The 17,426-nt window shown below is 47.8% G+C and overlaps 1 pseudogene; it reads right to left on the reverse strand.

Moving 5' to 3' along the window:
• Window positions 1-456: 456 nt before the first annotated feature.
• On the reverse strand, window positions 457-17,053 carry LOC121282369 (annotated as a pseudogene).
• Window positions 17,054-17,426: the final 373 nt, after the last annotated feature.

Here is a 17,426-nt window from a genome sequence, read left to right on the forward strand (position 1 = left end):
TGACTTAATTATATTAATCACTTACTTAATGTTGCTTTCTTATATATTTTATTAACTTTACCACCAAATGATGTACTTTTTTAAACCTTAGGGATAGGATAGAACTTATCCACTTACCAGATACTCACCAAACAGCTCGCTCCTTTCCCTGTGGTTGGGCAAGAACTAAATCCAATGGGGTGAAAAAGATAGAAAAAGGAAACAACCACCTCCTCCTCCCCCTCCCCCAAACTCCCCTCTCACCAAACTCCAAGTCTTCACTCGGTTAGTCGGCTGCACTCTGCTTGTGAGTCAAGCTTCCCAACAAACAATGTCAGGTATTCCATTTACATGCGTTAGCATCTCATGCAGCTCATTAAAAGTCCACCTCACTGGAATTAAGTTTGTCCTTCAAATTCAATTCCTCACCAGTGAGAGTTTAGAGCATTCAGTTTTACGACTGTATATAAGTGGCGTTCACCTGGCGAGCTTCCTCTCTTCCATGGCTTTGAGGTCAGTAGATGCTGCTTTCACTTGCTTGGGGTCTTCACTCACATCGTGAGCAGGTAGCAATAGCTGAGTCGAGGCTGGAAACGGGGGGCAGGCTAAAAGCGGGTAAGGGTCAGGGGAAAGTGTGCCTGGAGGAAGGAGGGGGAGAAAGACTTTTAGAGGGCGGGATCGATGGTGTCAACAGTGGAGGCCTGGGGGGTGAACTCAGGGTACTGGCGTTAGGAGGGGACAGTCACAGTCAAGGGGGTGGGGGGGGGAGTGACATGAGGTAGGGTGGCAGGTCCAGGGTGAGAATCTGATGGGTGAAGGTCTGATGGGGTGGGGTCATGGACGGAGGCTGGGCAGATAGCTCAGATAATGGAAGGGGGCCTAGTCAAGGTGGGCATGGGGATGGTAAAGGGTATCAGCTCCGAGGGGAGGAAAGGCATGTGGAGGTGGATCATGATCAGGCCCAGGGTATTTGGGGGTGGATCAAGGGTAACAGAGGGGAGAGAAATGGTGATATTGGATGGATCAAGGGTGATGGGGGGAACTTAGTGGGTGACCGGGGGATGGTAGAAGGTGGTGGAGCGAGTCTGGAAGGTAATGTACACCACTGTTCAAATCTGACCTTGACCACGCAGTTAGTCAGTCAGTGAGATCCCCGATGTGCGAGGTGGGTCTTTTCAGGTGGGTGGAGTTAAAGGTCAGCATAAGCGGCCGACTAAAGGGACACCCTAATAATCATGAGGAAACTGGATGTCGAAGATGCTCAGTTGTGTTCTCCTCTCTATGGTGAACCCACACAGCAGCAGGTTTGTTCCTGACTCATGGGTCTCATAACATGGAGATCCCAGCAAGGTGTGGAGCTGCAGTTCATTCTGTGCCATTTGACATGTGCTGCTGTCAGGGGCAGGGATGAAGGGAGGGAGGGAGGGATGAAGGGAGGGAGGGAGCTGGATGCCATCAAGGGGAATGGCTGGTGGATGGCAGCAAACTCCTGACTCCAAACCGTCATCCTCCTGGGTGGATGGTCATGGCTGACAAGGACTCATGTGGTTAGTCTCTCTATGCTGCCAAGGCAATGGTCTCTCTATAGAGTCTCGAGGGTAGAGGAGGCAAGTGGGATAGTGTCAGAGGGAGGCTTCCTGCCCATCATCACCTTGGTCAAACAGTAATGTCTCCATGTGCAGTCATGTATGAGTGAGAGAAACATCCATCTCTGGTCCTCCAAGATGTCCTTCACCTGGGGATACCATGTCTAGTCACCTGGGGTGGGGGTACCATGTCTAGAACAGGTGAAGGGCTTAATACTGGTCTGCTGGCTTTGAGATGGATGGAAACCTGTGAATGACACATTGGCCAAATGTATCACTTCAACTCATTCACAGATCCACTGAGGTGTTGATGGTTCAGGCTGCAGGCAACCCTGCCTTGGTACTGACTCTCATCTAGATGAGGAGGAGGGCCTGTTGCAGGTTGGCACAGGGTCAGGCAGAGAAGGGGCCTGAGCAGCAAGATGCTAGTGAGTAGGATCCGCTGCAATGGCTGACTATGGGTGTATTGTAGGCGGTGCTTTTATCTACAGATGAGTGAAAGGCAATGCCAGAGGCACCCTCGGATGATGTGGTTGCTCATATCAAGCTGTGGCCGCAAGGACTCTGAAGAAGAGATGTAGAGTTCCTGGCCTGCATTGAGTGAATGTCTGGCCGGGTGCCATTTAGATATGGTACCAGGGCCTTTGACCCCATGAAGTAACAGCATGGTGAGCAACTTCCTTCCATCCTGCCCTGCCATGAGATTCGGCATGCTCCTTGCTGATGCATAATTAATGAGCTGAACAGTGAAAGATCGTGGGTGTCCAGCTGTCCCATTGCGCAGCAGGAATCACTCTGATTCTCCCGTTCACCACCAAACTTAGACTCCAGAACTGAAGATTCTGTCCTTTAGTTTTCTGTCATCAGCCCTGTTTATGCGATCATAAGAATTTTTTAGATGTGGTGGTGGTGGGGTGATAGTGGGCCTATACTGATTAGTGGATGGCTTGCCTCTACCAGTTTCCTCATGGGTCATTTCTGTAACCAGATTATATCAGTTGGTTCTGTGGCAAGTCCCATTCAGAGGGCTTGAGGAATCTCATAACCGACCATTGGGGAGGTGGGATACACAGGTCAAGAGGGGCACCTTACACCCATCAGACATGAATAGCTCACTAGATGCCAGCACACTTGGGATGAAGGCTCCAGCTTCTACTCAGCTAGTCTGCCCAGAGTGGGATTTGAACACTGCACCTTCTGATTTAGAGGCTGGAATTCTAATTACCAAGCCAGGGCCAGCTTATTACAAGAATTGCTGTCTCTTTCTGAAAATCATGGAACAGAAGCAGACCATTCAGCAACCCCCACCCCCTGCCAGGGTCTGCTCCACCATCCAATTAATTCATGGTTGATCTTTATTGTAACCCCATCGACCATGGTTCCAAAGCCCTTAATACCCCTGCCTAACAAAAATCCATCACTCAGCTTTGATATTTTCAACTGACTCCCAGCCTCAATACCTTTCTTTTGCGGGGGGGAGAGAGTTTCAGATTTCCACCATCCTTTGTGTGAAGAAGTGCTCACCATCAGCCAGAATGATCTAGCTCTAACTAGGCTGTCTTGTTCTAGACTCACTTACCAATGAAATAAGTCAAGGCTGAATAGTCCCCAACAGAACTTCATTTGTCAGGATCTGCAGGAAGAGCTTTACTTTTTGGTTCATTAATTTCAGTGAGATTGGTTGAGGGGTAAATATTGGCTAGGGCTTCACTGCTTTTCTTCAAAATAGCATCATGAGATCATCTGAGATGGGGCCTGGTCTGAAAGGCAGCTTTTCCGATGGTGCAGCAATCTCCCACTGAGAGGGTCAGCCTGGGTTTTGTGCCCTTGTCTCTGGAGTGGGGCTTGACCCCACAACCGTATGACTTAGGTGGGGAGACGGTAGCTTAGCGGTAATGGCACTGAGCTAGTAAGTCAGAGGTCCAGGTGAATGTCCTGGGGATACGGGTTCAAATCCCACTATGGCAACTGGTGGAGTTTAAAATTAATAGACCTGGGATATAGAACTAACCTAGACTATGAAACTGTCATCAGTTGTCATAAAAAACCTATCTGGTTCACTAATGCCCTTTAGGGAAGGAGATCTGCTTGTCTGGCCTTACATGTGACTCCAGATCCTCAGAAATGTGGTTCATTCTGAGTTGGCCTAGCAAGCCACTCAGTTCAAGGGCAATTAGGGATGGACAACAAATGCTGGCCTCGTCAGCGACACCCACATTCCATGGAAGAACAAAGAAACAAGGTGGAGTCTCCACCAACTGGGCCGTGGCTAATATAGCTGATAGCTGCCTTCAGGTTGGAACCTCTTCAGCTGGAATAATTTCTTGTATTCACTGTCTTCCCACTCATTTTGATTCACGGTAAACATACTCTTTTCTCCTGTCATTTCCCTCCCTCAGTTTTCTTGCCACAACCACAGAGAGCTCTTTGGTCAGCAGAACAGGGCAGTTGATCGGTGGACCTTAACATAATCACAGTACACTGGCTCAGCTTGCAGTGCTAATTATTTGTAAACTATTTATGTCAGAGCATGAATTTCTTTGCTAAGTTCCGGATGATTTTACCAGAAGTCTCAAGTCAGCACATTCGGAATTATCAGTTCCACTCCGTGACTTATTGCGAAACTGTGGAAGTGTTCCTGAGAAATAATTTCCAAGACATACACACACACAATAATGTAGTAGCGTACTGGTTATACCACTGGGTTAGCGACCCAGAGGTTCTGGACTAATGACCTGAAGCCACTAATTCAAACCCCACTCGGCAGCCGGCAAAATGTAAACTTAGTTAATTAAGTAAATCTGGAATGAAAGTCTAGTATCAGCAATGGTGGCCATGAAATTACTGAATTATTGTAAATGGGAATTCCAGAGCTTTGGGCCGAGGCAGTTTACGGTATGGCTGCCAGTGGTGGAGTGCTGCCATTAAGGATGCACAAGAGGCCAGAATTAGAGGAGCTCAGGGATCTTAGTGGGCTGCGAGGCTGGAGGAAGTCACCGACATAGGCAATGGGGAAATTTGAAAACAAGGAATTTTAAGATTGAGATGTTAACTAAAAACCAATGTCTGAGTTGTTGGATGAGTTAGGTTACGGATAGCAGAGTTCCTGGATGAGCTGAATTTTATGGAGGGTGCACAGTGAGAGAGCATTGGAATAATGGAGTCTGGTGACAGTCAGGGGTATAGAGATTCAGTAATAGATGAACTGAGGTGGGGCAGAAACAGACAATACCGTGGAGGTCGGGGTAAGCATCTTGGTGATGCAAAGGATACACAGCCAAAAGCTTAGATCAGGGTCAATTAGGACTGCAAAGTTACAAACAGAATGGTTCACCAGGGCCAGGGAAGAGGATGAAGTTTGTGACCAGGGAACAGAGTTTGTAGCAGGGACTGAAAACACTGCCTTTGGCCTTTCAACTATTTAAAATTGAGGGAAGGGAAATCTCTGCTCATCCAATACTGGATGTCAGACAAGTAGCGTGACAAATCAGAGGCGGTGGAGGATCTGAGAGTGCTGGCTATGACCTAGAAATAGGTGTCGTCAGCACTCATATGAAATCTGACACTGTTTTTGGATAATGTCAATGAGGGGGAACACATAGATGAAAAATATAACTAGGCCAAGGATAGATTCTTTACATACAGATACACACAAGCACACATGCACACACAGACTCTCACCTAGAGGTTTTCACACATACACACAGGCACAAATTCTCACACAATAAAAATCTGGAATTAAAGGTCTAATGATGTCCACAAAACCATTGTTGAATGTCGTAAAAAACCCATTTAGTCCACTAATGCCCATTAGGGAAGGAAATCTGCCGTCCCCACCTTGTTTGACCCACGTGTTACTCCAGACCCACAGCTATGTGGTTGACTCTGAATTGCCCTCTGAACAAGGGCGATTAGGGATGGGCAATAAATGCTGGTCTAGCCAGTGATGTCCACATCACATGAACGATTAAAAAAAACATACACACAATGCCTAGCATCTCAAAAACACAAGCACTGCACCCTGTGACCTAAAAACACAAAAAACTGGAAATACTCAGCAGATCAGGCAGCATCTGTGAAAAATAAAGTTAATATTCCAGGTCACCTGAAATAATTATGGGCACAATTATAACTCACTCAAAACCCATTTGCCTATACAGACTTAAAATCTGTTTCTCTCGCCACAGATGCTGCCTGACCTGTTGAATATTTCCAGCATTTTCTGTTCTTGTTTCAGATTTCCAGCAAGTACAGTATTTTTTCATTTGCAATGACCTAGTGGTTAACAGTAAGGTCTGATATGGATGATACAGATCAAAGTACAGTCCCAGATTCAATTTCTATTCTGAATTTAGTTAACCAATCTCAGTTGAGACGGCGATTTACAGTGGCACAATTAGTCTCACTGTCTCTGGGATCTGTGTGTGTGTGTGTGTGTGTGTGTGTTTGTGTGAGAGAGTGTGTGCTTGTTTGTGTGTCTGTGTGTGTACATGTGTGTGTGTGTCTGTGTGTATGAAATTTATGACTGCATTGCTATAATATGATATCCTTCTACAATCATCACTCAGGACTGGACAACAAAGGGTGGATATCCATGAGCACCTCAAAAATATTTTTATTTAAAAGTAAAATAATTTTTGTTACAATGTTACAAGTTGCATCACAATGTGGTATTTAATCAGACCTGGTTAATCAGGATCAAAAATTGACAAACATTGTTAAATGTTCGTTCCACATCCTGTTGAATCCAAATGCAATGTTAATTTTAACTTGGTTGCAGAAAATATCAATCAGTAATTCAGTTACTTTTTTTTAAAGTTTCTATTGTCTAAATTTTGGTTTCCATCCAAAATTCTGCTGCGTCAAATGAGCAATGCTTTCAACAAACAGTAACCTTCCCATTTGCCTATTGATCTAATTATCATTGCATTAGCAACCTAAAAAATAATTTGCATTTAACTAGTGCCTTTCATGGTCTCAGGACAAACCAAGGCACTTTACAGCCATTGAAGCACTTTTTGAAGTTTGGTCACTGTTGTTAACGAAGGAAACACAGCAGCCAATTTGCACACAGCCAGCTCCCACAAACAGCAGTGTGAAATGACCAGATAATCTATTTTACTGATGTTGGTTGAGGACTAAATATTGGCCAGCTCACCAGAGAGAACTCCACTCCAAAACAGTGCAGTGTGAACTTTTCCATTCACCTTCGCCTGGTTTAAAGATTCATCCAAAAGACAGTACCTCCAATAGTGCGGCATTCCCTCAGTACTCCAATGGAGTGCCAACCTAGATTATATGCTTATGGGAACCACACTTTAGGAGTGAAGTCGAGCCCTTAGAGAACGTACTGAAAAGCTTTACTAGACTGGGAGTAGGATGAGCGACTTCAATTATGTAGAAACAGTGGAGAGGTTTGTGTTCTCCTTACAGCAAAGAAAGTTAAGAGGCGAGTTAATAGAGTTTTTCAAAATTATGAAGGGTCTTGTTAAGCGTCAGATAAGGAAAATCCTGTGGCGGGTGGGTCAGTAACCAGAGGACACAGATTTTAGATAATTATCAAAAGAATCAGGTGGGGGATGAAGAGAATTATATTTTTACACGACAAGTTATTGTGATATGGACTGCACTGCACTGCCTAGAAGGATGGTGGAAGCTGATGCAATTATAACTTTCAAAACAGTCTTGAATACATACTTGAAAAGGAAAATAAACGCAGGTTTATGGAGAAAAAGCAGGGAGAACGGTCATTTCAGAGCCAACACAGGCACAATGGGCTGAACGGCCTCCTTCAGTGCTCTATGTTTTTGTGATGTGACATGCAGCCCACCTTGATCCAGTCTGCCAAAGTGATATCTAGAGGAATTCTAACTGTGGTGGGGTGGGGGTGGGAGGTGTGTCTGTGTGTGTGTGTGTGTGTGTGTGTGTGTGTGGGGTGTGGGGCGCTTTATATTAATCATGGGTGTGGAGCTTTCCCCGCCACCCCCTCCCTCCCCACCCTGATCCTGCCAACCTCCCCTTCTTTGCCCAGGCTGGGTTAGGGAAACGTCCCCCTTAATCCTGTCTCAGGTGGGATCACTAGCTCAGGATTTACAGGAGAGTCTCCCAGTCTGCATGGCGAGAACACACAGAATGCAAAAGTGTGCAGCTCAGACCTGAGGAAAAGAGCATTTGTAATGCAAACAAACTAGCTGCTTTGTTTTCTAGTTTTGAGATTGGGTTATGCCCAAAACATTAGGCTCTGTGCTCGATCTTTATGAATGTTCCAAGGCCTTGACATTCTTCCCGAAGCCCAGGAATGGGCGTAAGGTTCCAAGCTGAAACCTAACCAGTGATTCATAAAAAGCTCAGCATAACTTCCTTCTTTTTGTGTTCAATGTCATTACATGAAGGGTGTGAGGGCATTACAGAGGGTGCAAAGAAGATTCACAGGAATGGATGAGGAACTTCAGTTACGTGGATAGATTGGAGAAGTTGGGACTATTTTCCGTGATGGGACTTGGTGCTGTTCTCGTGAACATTCCTGAGATGTGAAAACTCAAAGCGCACTTGTGTGTGACTCTGTCAGTCTGGGTGTAAGTGTGGGCTTATGTAAATGTAAATGTGATTGCCTGTAGTTGTCTGTGTACGTGTGTTTGAATGTGTGTATGTTTGTGTATGCATGTGTGAATCTACATATTTGAGCATTTCTTTATGCATGTGCCTGTTTGAGTATCTGTGTTGCTCTTTATGTATGTGTCTGTCTGCTTGTGCCTGGCTCTGTGTCTGTCTATTTATCTGTGTGGCTATTTATGTGCCCCTGCCTGTGTCTGTTTGCCCATGTTTATGAATCTGTGGGCTGAATTTTCCCATTTTTCCAGAAGGCTCTACCATGCTCAGGTACGAGCCCGATCAATAGTGGGATTGCCGATCCCACTGTCCTCCATTTGGGATTGTCGTCCAATTAGGGATGGCAGGCAGGTTGAGGAGGTGGGAGCGTGAATCAGCGGGTGGAATCTTGGTGAGGTGTCGGGAGTCTCGCCTGCCAGCTGGAGAGCTGGCACGAGACCCACGCTGCCTCTCCTCAGGGAGGCCCGCCGGACCACAAGCCAATGTCCGTGGCAAGGCCAGCAGCGGGCCTTCTTCTGGAATCAAGACCCCGAGGGTGGAAGTCTCGCCTACCGAGAGCTGCCGGCCAGTCAGAGGCTGGCAACTCTCGCCCTCAGCAGCGCCACTGGGAGGCCGTGGCTGCTGCTAGAAGGACAAGCACCGGAGTCCCAGGCCACAGGTCAATAATGGCGAGGGGTGGGGTGGTGGGGAGGCGGGGGAGGTTTCGCGGGTGGGGGTCATGGGGAGAGGGATGTAGGGGGTGTCAGCAGCAAAACCCCACACCGCCTTACCAACGTCCATTCCCTTGGTCAGGCACTGTGCCTTTGATCGGAGGTCCCCTCCCTTCCCCTGGAGGTAACAAGCAGTCTGCAGTGGTTTACCTGTTGTGCACGCCAAATGGCAACAGGCCCACCTGCCTGAGGTGGGATGAAGCCTTTAATTGGCCACTCAAGGGCCTCAATTGGGTCGGGAAGGTCGGCCATGGGCCTTCCTGCCCAGAAATTAATTCAGGCACTTGTGGCAAGGTGGCTGGGTACCTGAATGCCATCATACTGCCTAAGTCCATGCCCTTCCTGCCTCCGAGCCCAGCTCCCGTGAGAGCAGAAGATTCCACCCGGCGTCGGTGATTAAAAGGGTGGCTGATGGCTTTAATATGGCTGCAGTGAGAGTGCTGCTGATGGCAAATGGGAGGAGAGAGGGCGGAGTGAGATGGCAGCAGGGTAAGGCTGAAAGAACTGGCAGGCGTTTCTTCACTCCCAGCACTATCTGTGACATCAGTCTCTGGGAGCTACTATTCAATATCAGGCTTCTGCCCCTGTAGAGGATCTCAGGCTTGCTATCTCCCCCATTTAACGTTCAGAGTGCATGTCATGCTGCTCTGACCTCCTGCTGTGCACCCGCCTTCCTGTTGGCTGCAGACAATTGGGGCGTTGTGGGGAGTGGTCCAACGTAAAGTTCCATTGTCCCAGCTCAATAACGATTGAATCAGCAGCTTCCTGTTATGTTCCTTCTGTTGGGTCACTTTGTTCGCGAACACGGTTGCACGCCTATCTACAGGTGAGCGAGTTGGCAAACAATGTACTGCAGACGCAGAGGCCAATCACCGTAAGATGGAGCACAAGCTGTTTATTTACACAAGGAACAGAGCACTAACACAATGTGTGCTTCTCGAACCAGACCCTATTCTTAACTGCTGGGCAGGATTTTCTGGCTGCCAGGCGGGTGGAGCAGAAGTGGGCGCAGGTGGGCGCGGACCTTATCACCGACTGCGATCGGGTCTGCGCCGCCATTTTAGGTGGGCAGGCCAATTAAGGCCCACCCAGGGTAAATCGCAGCTCCCGAGGGCAGCGGGAGTGGACAGGCGGCTGCGGCTGGACTGCAATGACCACCGGGTCCAATGGCAACCCCGGGCGGCCTGTTTTAAAAAGCTGCTGCAGCCTTTCAAACTGGAAGGGCTCCCCAGAGCGCTGCTGGTGAGCAGGCCAGGCATGAGGGTAGGGCAGGGGAGGTCATTGTGCCCCTCGTTTTTCGGACGATTGCCTTGCTGCCCTCCTTGAGGAGGTGGCAGCACGGCCGGAGGTCCTCGTACCCCAGGACTGGAGGAGGAAGCCACCACCCACCGCCCCCCCCCCCGCCAACATGACCAAACCTGCCTGGGAGGAGGTGGCGGAGGTGGTGAGCTCCCCGATGTGGTGCGACGCACCTGGATCCAGTGCTGCAAGCGCTTCAATGACCTCTTGAGCTTGGGAAGGGTGAGTACCATGTTGGAATTAGTCATTTAACCCAGCAGGTAGGCTTTCCCCCTGGTGCCACCCCCACTCCCCCCCACCCCCAAGTCTGAGTGTAGTGACTGCATTGAATCATTGACGGCATGTGTCTTTCGCTGGGTGGGACAGCAGATATTGCCCATGCCGAGGTCACCCTGAGACGGTGGTGAAGGGATGGGTTCTGCCCCTGCAGCATGTGGTACACTGACACCCACATTACTGTTTTGAGGGCAACCTGGAGGAGCTGCACCTGGGCACAGTGCTGGAATCCCAGGACATGTCCAAGTCAGGGTGATGAGATGCTGGGAGGGGAGCTTTAAAATGGCGTGGCACCGAACCACCTGCTGCCCTCTGCGCTCCACGTGCTTGCGCCTCCTTGCTATGGAAAGTTAGACCGTGTGGTGCCTAATGTGATGTGGGCAGCATTGGGCCAAGGGGGGCAGGGTGTAGGGCACAGGCCTGGCATCTTTGTGTGAGTGTTCGGCAGCAACGGGGTGAGGAGGTACTGGAGCCCTGCAATGTCCCACTCTGGCTGGGGTGGGTCGCCCATGAAGAGAATCCAGGTACAAGTAGCACTAATCAATGCTCTTCTCTCCTTTTCAGGAGAAGAATGCACATAATGCCACCAAGCGGGTGAGGACTGGCCAGCCCAGGTGGCGATGCTTAGCTGGTTCAAGTAGGAGGCCCTAGATCTGGAGAGGTGCCATGCGTGTTGGTCCATCAGTGTTGGTGAGGCTGGGGTGCCACGGGCAGGTATGTGTGCCCAGCAGCGAGGTCATGATTGTTCTCCCAACAGCCATGGCACTGCCAAATGTTCAGTGATTGAAGTTTGCAACATGGCTTGACCAATGCTTATGGGAAGGATGAGCACACAATGATCCAGGGGACAGGGACGCACTTTGACATTGTCTCCATGTTAACTGATCCAATGTCCTTGTTCTTCCTTTCAGCATCAGTGGAGCAGGGCCGGGAGGAGAAGTAGCAGAGGCCCCCTCTCACACCTGAGGGCCCTGAACACTCATTAGCGTCACACCATCTCTGCCAGGCGGGCACCAACGCAGATAGTAGCACCTCGATGGGAATTAGATCATTGGCTAGTGTCCCAGGGCACAGCGGTGAGGGCACTTCACAGTTGCTGGAGGAGCTGGCAGAGACAGAGAGTGCCCATGGCACCAGCAGTCAGAGGGCTGCAGGAGACCAGACAGATGCTCTGTTGGTGCCTGATGATTTGCCTCTGGAGTCGTCCACAATGCAGCAGGGGCAGGAAATGCGGCCGAGTGTGTGGGAGCATCTGGGGGAGATACATGAGGCTATGCTTGGCATGGTCTCCGTGGTGGAGGAGTCTACGCGTACGCTCGCCAATGCAATGAGCCTCACGGCTGAACACCATGCAACTTCCATGGGGAGAGTGGCGACTCTCGTGGAGATGCTCCTCCAGGAGACCCATCAGGGCTCCCTGGGGATGTGCTCTGACCAGCAAGCCCTCACATTGGCATTGACCTCAGCTGGTCAGTGCCAGTGTGGCAGATGGTGTGGGCACCAAGTTTCTCAGCTCAGTGCCCATCCATCCACAGTGAGCGGGGGGTCCGAACTGACCTCACGTTGGCGCAGCAGCTGCCTGTCGTCTCTGCGGACTCCTCTCAGGGCGCTCCGGACGAGGGAGTCAGATCCTCCGCCCCCCCCTCCCAGTGACCGTTGCATCCGATGAGGCTGCGACAACTGGGGAGATGCCAGCTGTGCAACTGGCAGCTCACTCCCAGGCGGGGCCATCACAGGCTCCACAGGCCAGAGGACGACCACCAAGGTCATCGAGGCCAACAGGACAGCAGAGTCAGCAGGCTAGCTCAGATACCACTCCCAGCGAGGGGGCAGCAACAAGACGTAGCACCCAAAAGTGTAAACGTAAGGCACCTTAGGCACATCATGGGTTTACCACTGGTGCTTTTAGGTTGGCCCAAGATGAGGTCTTTATGAGTTGATGTGATTTTTAACACATTTGTCATTTTGTTCTCTTAAGTTCCTTTTATTATACCATTAAATCCAGACACCACAGCCCATTGCGCCCATGCGACGACCTGAAGATCGCCGTCAATTGGCGCCTCGAGGGCCTTAAGTGGCCCGTTAATTAATGGTGGGCGGGCATCAGATATCATCGCACGCCCACCCAGCGAAATATCGCGATGGCGCCCGGTGATGTCGGGATGCTCGCCCAATGTCACCGTGCGTCATTTTACCTGTCAGTGTGCAGGTCCCGTCCCTGTTGAACTGTTCTGTTGAAGGGTCATTCGGACTCGAAACATTCACTGTGCCCCTCTCCACTGATGCTGCCAGACCTGCTGAGTTTTTTCCAGGTATTTTTATTTTTGTTTTGGATTTCCAGCATCCACAGTTTTTTTTTTGCTTTTGATAATAATGAGTTTACTCACCTGATTAAAATGAAATTCAGACATCGCCCTCAGTACCAAAGCGTGTTGTAACACCTGGGTGTTTTTCAGCAACCTCCCTTATTATGGTATAGTTTTTTTTAACACATTAACCTCGTTGCTGCACAGCAACAATCATCACATCAGCATTTTGTATTCTGTGCAGTACAATTTGCTGCAGAAATATTAATAAAAATTGGAAGGAAATTATGCAGGAAGCTGGCACACGGAGCTAGATATACTCACTCTCAGAGTTCTGCTGTGAACCAAGCTTCTTAACAGAATGCGTCCCTGTAGAGACAAGAAATTCTCTGGAACATTTTCTCTCTGCTCTTATTCACATTCAATTCTTTCAATCCCAAAACTACAGTTTAAATGAGGACCATTGTCAGAGTTCCCCCTTGTGTCGGGTTTACAGGAAAATTACAATCACTCAATGTCCTTTGGAGAATGTATTTTTAAAATCCATTCCCAGGATCTGGACATCACTGGCAAAGCCAGCATTTATTGGCCATCCCTAGTTGTCCTTGAGAAGATGGCGGTGAGCCTTTTTCTTGAATTGCTGCAGTCCATGTAGTGAAGCTGCACCAGCAGTGTTGTTAGGTCAGAATTCTAGGATTTTGATCCAGTGAAGATAAAGGAGCAGCAACTCCAATTTCAATGGTGTATGTGTTTATGTGTCTTGGAGGCACTTGCTGCCCTTGTCCTTCTAGGCGGTAGTTAGGTTCCTTCTATCGGGTTGCTTGTTCAGTGAATATAGTTGCACGCCTATCTACTGATAAGTGAGTTGGTAATCAAGATGATGTAAACAAAGAGACCATTGTAAAATGAAGCACATGCTGTTTATTCACTTAAGGAATGGAGCACTAACATAATGTGTGCTTCTCAAACCAAAACCCATTCTAACATTACTGATTAACAATGTAGCCCGCGCTACACAGCAATTGGGTATGACAATCATGTGGTCAATCTGCTTACATTCTTTTAAAGGTGTATTGCACTTCACATTACCACATTCCTCTCCCTTTACTCGAAGGTACAAATTACAATCTTTATAATATATCAACTATTTACATAAATAAACCATTTACAAATTCAGTCTCCCTGGTGGCTTCTTCAAACATGTTGAACATTGTAGTTCCAAAACTTTGGATGGTTTATCCAAGGTCTCCCTCTCAGGAGTTATCTGTCCATTAGGATCTCCAGTGGGAACCTATAAGTTTGTTCCTTCGACTCCCTCAGGCTCAACGGATCCTACAGGTACTTCTAAACCAGGGGGAGTTCCTTCCACATATGGTGTGGACTCAAACAGGAAAGCTTGGCACATCCTTTCTTGTAGATCTGTTTCCCTTTTGCTGGGGTGATCTACATGTCTCCTAATTATTTGACCTTTGACCAACATTTGATAGGAAAGAGCTCCTGTCACTGCACTAACTTCACCTGATAGCCATTTGGGCCCATTTCCAAAGCTCTTTGCAAAAACTGTGTCTCCAACTGTGAAGTTTCTTTCATGTTTGTGGTAATCATGTCCACTTTTCTGGGCCTCCTGACTTCTCTCTACCCTCCCCCCTAAATTCAGCCTTATGAGACTCAAACGTGTCGTGAGACGTCTCTTCATCAATAACTCTTTGGGGGCAAAACCAATGGTCGTGTATGGTGCAGTCCTATAGTTGAATAGGAATCGTGATTCGCTAGTTGCGAGAGAGTGTCTATCCAATTTTTTCATTCCGGACTTGAAGGTCTGGACTGCCTTCTTGGCCAACCCAACTCGGATGTAGGGTGGTATGGTGAGGTCTTAACATGTGCTATTCCACTGAGACTTGTAAATCTTTGGAATTCCTCACTGGTGAATGTTGTTCCATTATCAGACACTATTATTTCCAGTAACCCGTGTATCGCAAAACTCTGATGCAATCTGTCTATGGTGCGGCAGATGTGGGTGATCTCACCTTATACACATCCATCCACTTTGAGTGAGCGTCTATGATCAGGAGGAACATTGTGCCCAAAAAGGGCTCCACGTAGTCAATGTGGAGGCGGACCCATGGCCTTCCTGGCCATTCCCAGGTATGCAATGTAGCTGAAGGGGGCAAGTTCTGTACCTGTTGGCACTGTATGCAGCGAAGGTTTCAATTTCAGTACCCATCCCTGGCCACCACAAGTAGCTGCATGCCAACATTTTCATTCTGCAGGTGCCAGGGTGAGTACTACGCAATTTGGTCAATAATGGCTTCCTTCCTCTCGGAGGCACAATGACTCTCGCTCCCCACAGCAAGATGCCATCCTGGCAGTTGAGCTCATATCTCCTATTAAAATAGGCCTTCATTTTGTCAGACTCTGGCTCATTAGACCAACTCTGTAAAATTTGTCCCCTTACTCAGTGAGACAAAACTGGATCATGTTCTGTCCATTCTCTTATTTGTTGGGAAATGTACTGGTGACGAACTAAGAAAGTTTAATAACAAGGCAAGTTCTTGGGGAATTGGGGCATTCATGTTGCTGTCTTTTAGAGGTAATCGGCTCAGGGAATCAGCATTTACGGTCTGGCTAAACGGCCGGTGGATAAATATATATTCGTAAGTAACTAGAATCAATGCCCACCTTTGGATGCGTGCAGAGGCAATTGAGGGTATTGCCTTGTCTTCACCAAACAAGCCTAGTTGTGGCTTGTGATCGGATACAATGGTGAAGTGGCGACTGGATGTATTGGTGGAATTTCCTAGCGCCAAATAAAATGGATAAGCCTTCCTTCTCTATTTGTGAGTATCTCTGTTCTGCAACACTGAATGTTCTTGAGACGTAACCAATGGGCCGTTCGGAGCCATCCACCATCTGGAGGGAGAACACTGCCCCTACTCCATAAGCGGATGCATCACAGGTTAAAATTAATTCTTTCTTTGGGTCGAAATATATCAAGAGGGCCGATGAACGTAGCAACTGCTTTACTGTCGTAAAAGCCTCTTGTGGAGCTTGCCAAGTCCACCCGTGGTGTTTCTTGAGCAAACCGTATAATGGAGCCAGTACAGTTGACAAATTTGGGAGAAAATGGCCCTAATAGTTAATCATTCCCAAGAAGGACTTGAGTTCTGTGATGTTTTTCGGGGCTGGCACCTCACGAATAGCTCTCACCTTGTCTTCTACTGGGTGAAGGGCCTGCGAGTCAACCCTATAGCCCAGGTACACCGCTTCTTTTGCTTGGAAGATACATTTTTCTCTTTTCAAACACACTCCTGCTTGTGAGAAACACTTCAACACCTCTTCCAGGTTAGCCAGGTGTTCTTCAGCAGTTAATCCTGTTACTAAGACATCATTGAGATAAACCACAACAATTGGGCAGCCCTTAAAGTAAGTTTTCCATAGTCCGGTGGAAAATGGCACATGCCGATGAGACTCCGAAGGGTAACCGGTTTTATTGGTATAACCCTCGATGTGTGTTGATAGTCACAAAGTCCCGAGAGGCCTTTCTTAGTTCGACTTGCTGGTAAGAATGGCTCATGTCAAGCTTCGTATATGCAGTTCCCCCTGCCAGCTTGGAGTACAATTCATCAACCTTCGGTATAGGATGCCTGTCTAGTCTGGCCACTTTGTTAAAGGTCAACTTGTAATCCCTGCATATTCGCACACTCTAGTCAGGCTTTAGTACAAGAACTATGGGTGCTGCCCATTTGGAAAATTGTATGGTTTGGAAGACTCCCAACCTTTCCAACCTGTCTAATTCAATATCAACTTTCTCTCAATGCATAGGAGGCTGGCCTCGTCTTCAAGAATCTGGGGGTTGCCCTAGGATCCATGTGGATTTTAGCTTGCAGCCCCTGAATCTTTCCAAGCTCCTCCCTGAAAATGGAGGCATATTTCTGTAATAATTCTGGCAAATGCTTCATTCTGAATTGAAAAATCTCAGCCCACTCCAACTTAATTTCCTTAAGCCAGTTCCGACTAAGTACACTTGGACCCTCCCCTGCTACCACTATTAGGGGTAGATTAACAGATTGATTTTCATACTGTACTGAAACCATGCATATACCTCTTATTCATATGTCTTCACCAGTATACATCTTTAATTTTCCAGATTTAATGAGTCGTCTCCTCCATTCAGATATTTGAACATATGTTCCCCTATAACTGTCGTGGATGCCCCTGTATCTACCTCCAGTTGAATGGGTTTCTCATTGACTTTCACTGTCATGTAGATTGGCTCTGTTTTATCCATTTTTAAGTTGTATAGTGAGTAAATACCTGACTCTGTTTCTTCTGGTTCCTCTGTTATGTTGATTTCACAATTTCTACCTTTTTGCTTAAAGTTTTGTCTTAATCTGTCTTTACAATGTCGCATAATGTGCCCATTAAGATGATAGAAGAAACATTCAATTCTTTTAAATTGTTGTTCGTTTGCAGGCTGTCTGGTTCCATCTCTGCCGTTATTATTGTAGGTTTATCTCTGTTAACCCATTGCCTTTCGCTAGTCTGTTAAAGGTGGTTGTTTCCCGCCTTTCTGCGGAACCCAGAGCTTTCACCCCATTTCTAACCCGTGCTTCCCTCCTGACATGAAGGACGGTGACATTTTCTGCTTCGTTGATGGCTTC

Source organism: Carcharodon carcharias, chromosome 9 (assembly GCF_017639515.1).
Source record: "Carcharodon carcharias isolate sCarCar2 chromosome 9, sCarCar2.pri, whole genome shotgun sequence".
NCBI classification, from domain to species: Eukaryota; Metazoa; Chordata; class Chondrichthyes; order Lamniformes; family Lamnidae; genus Carcharodon; species Carcharodon carcharias.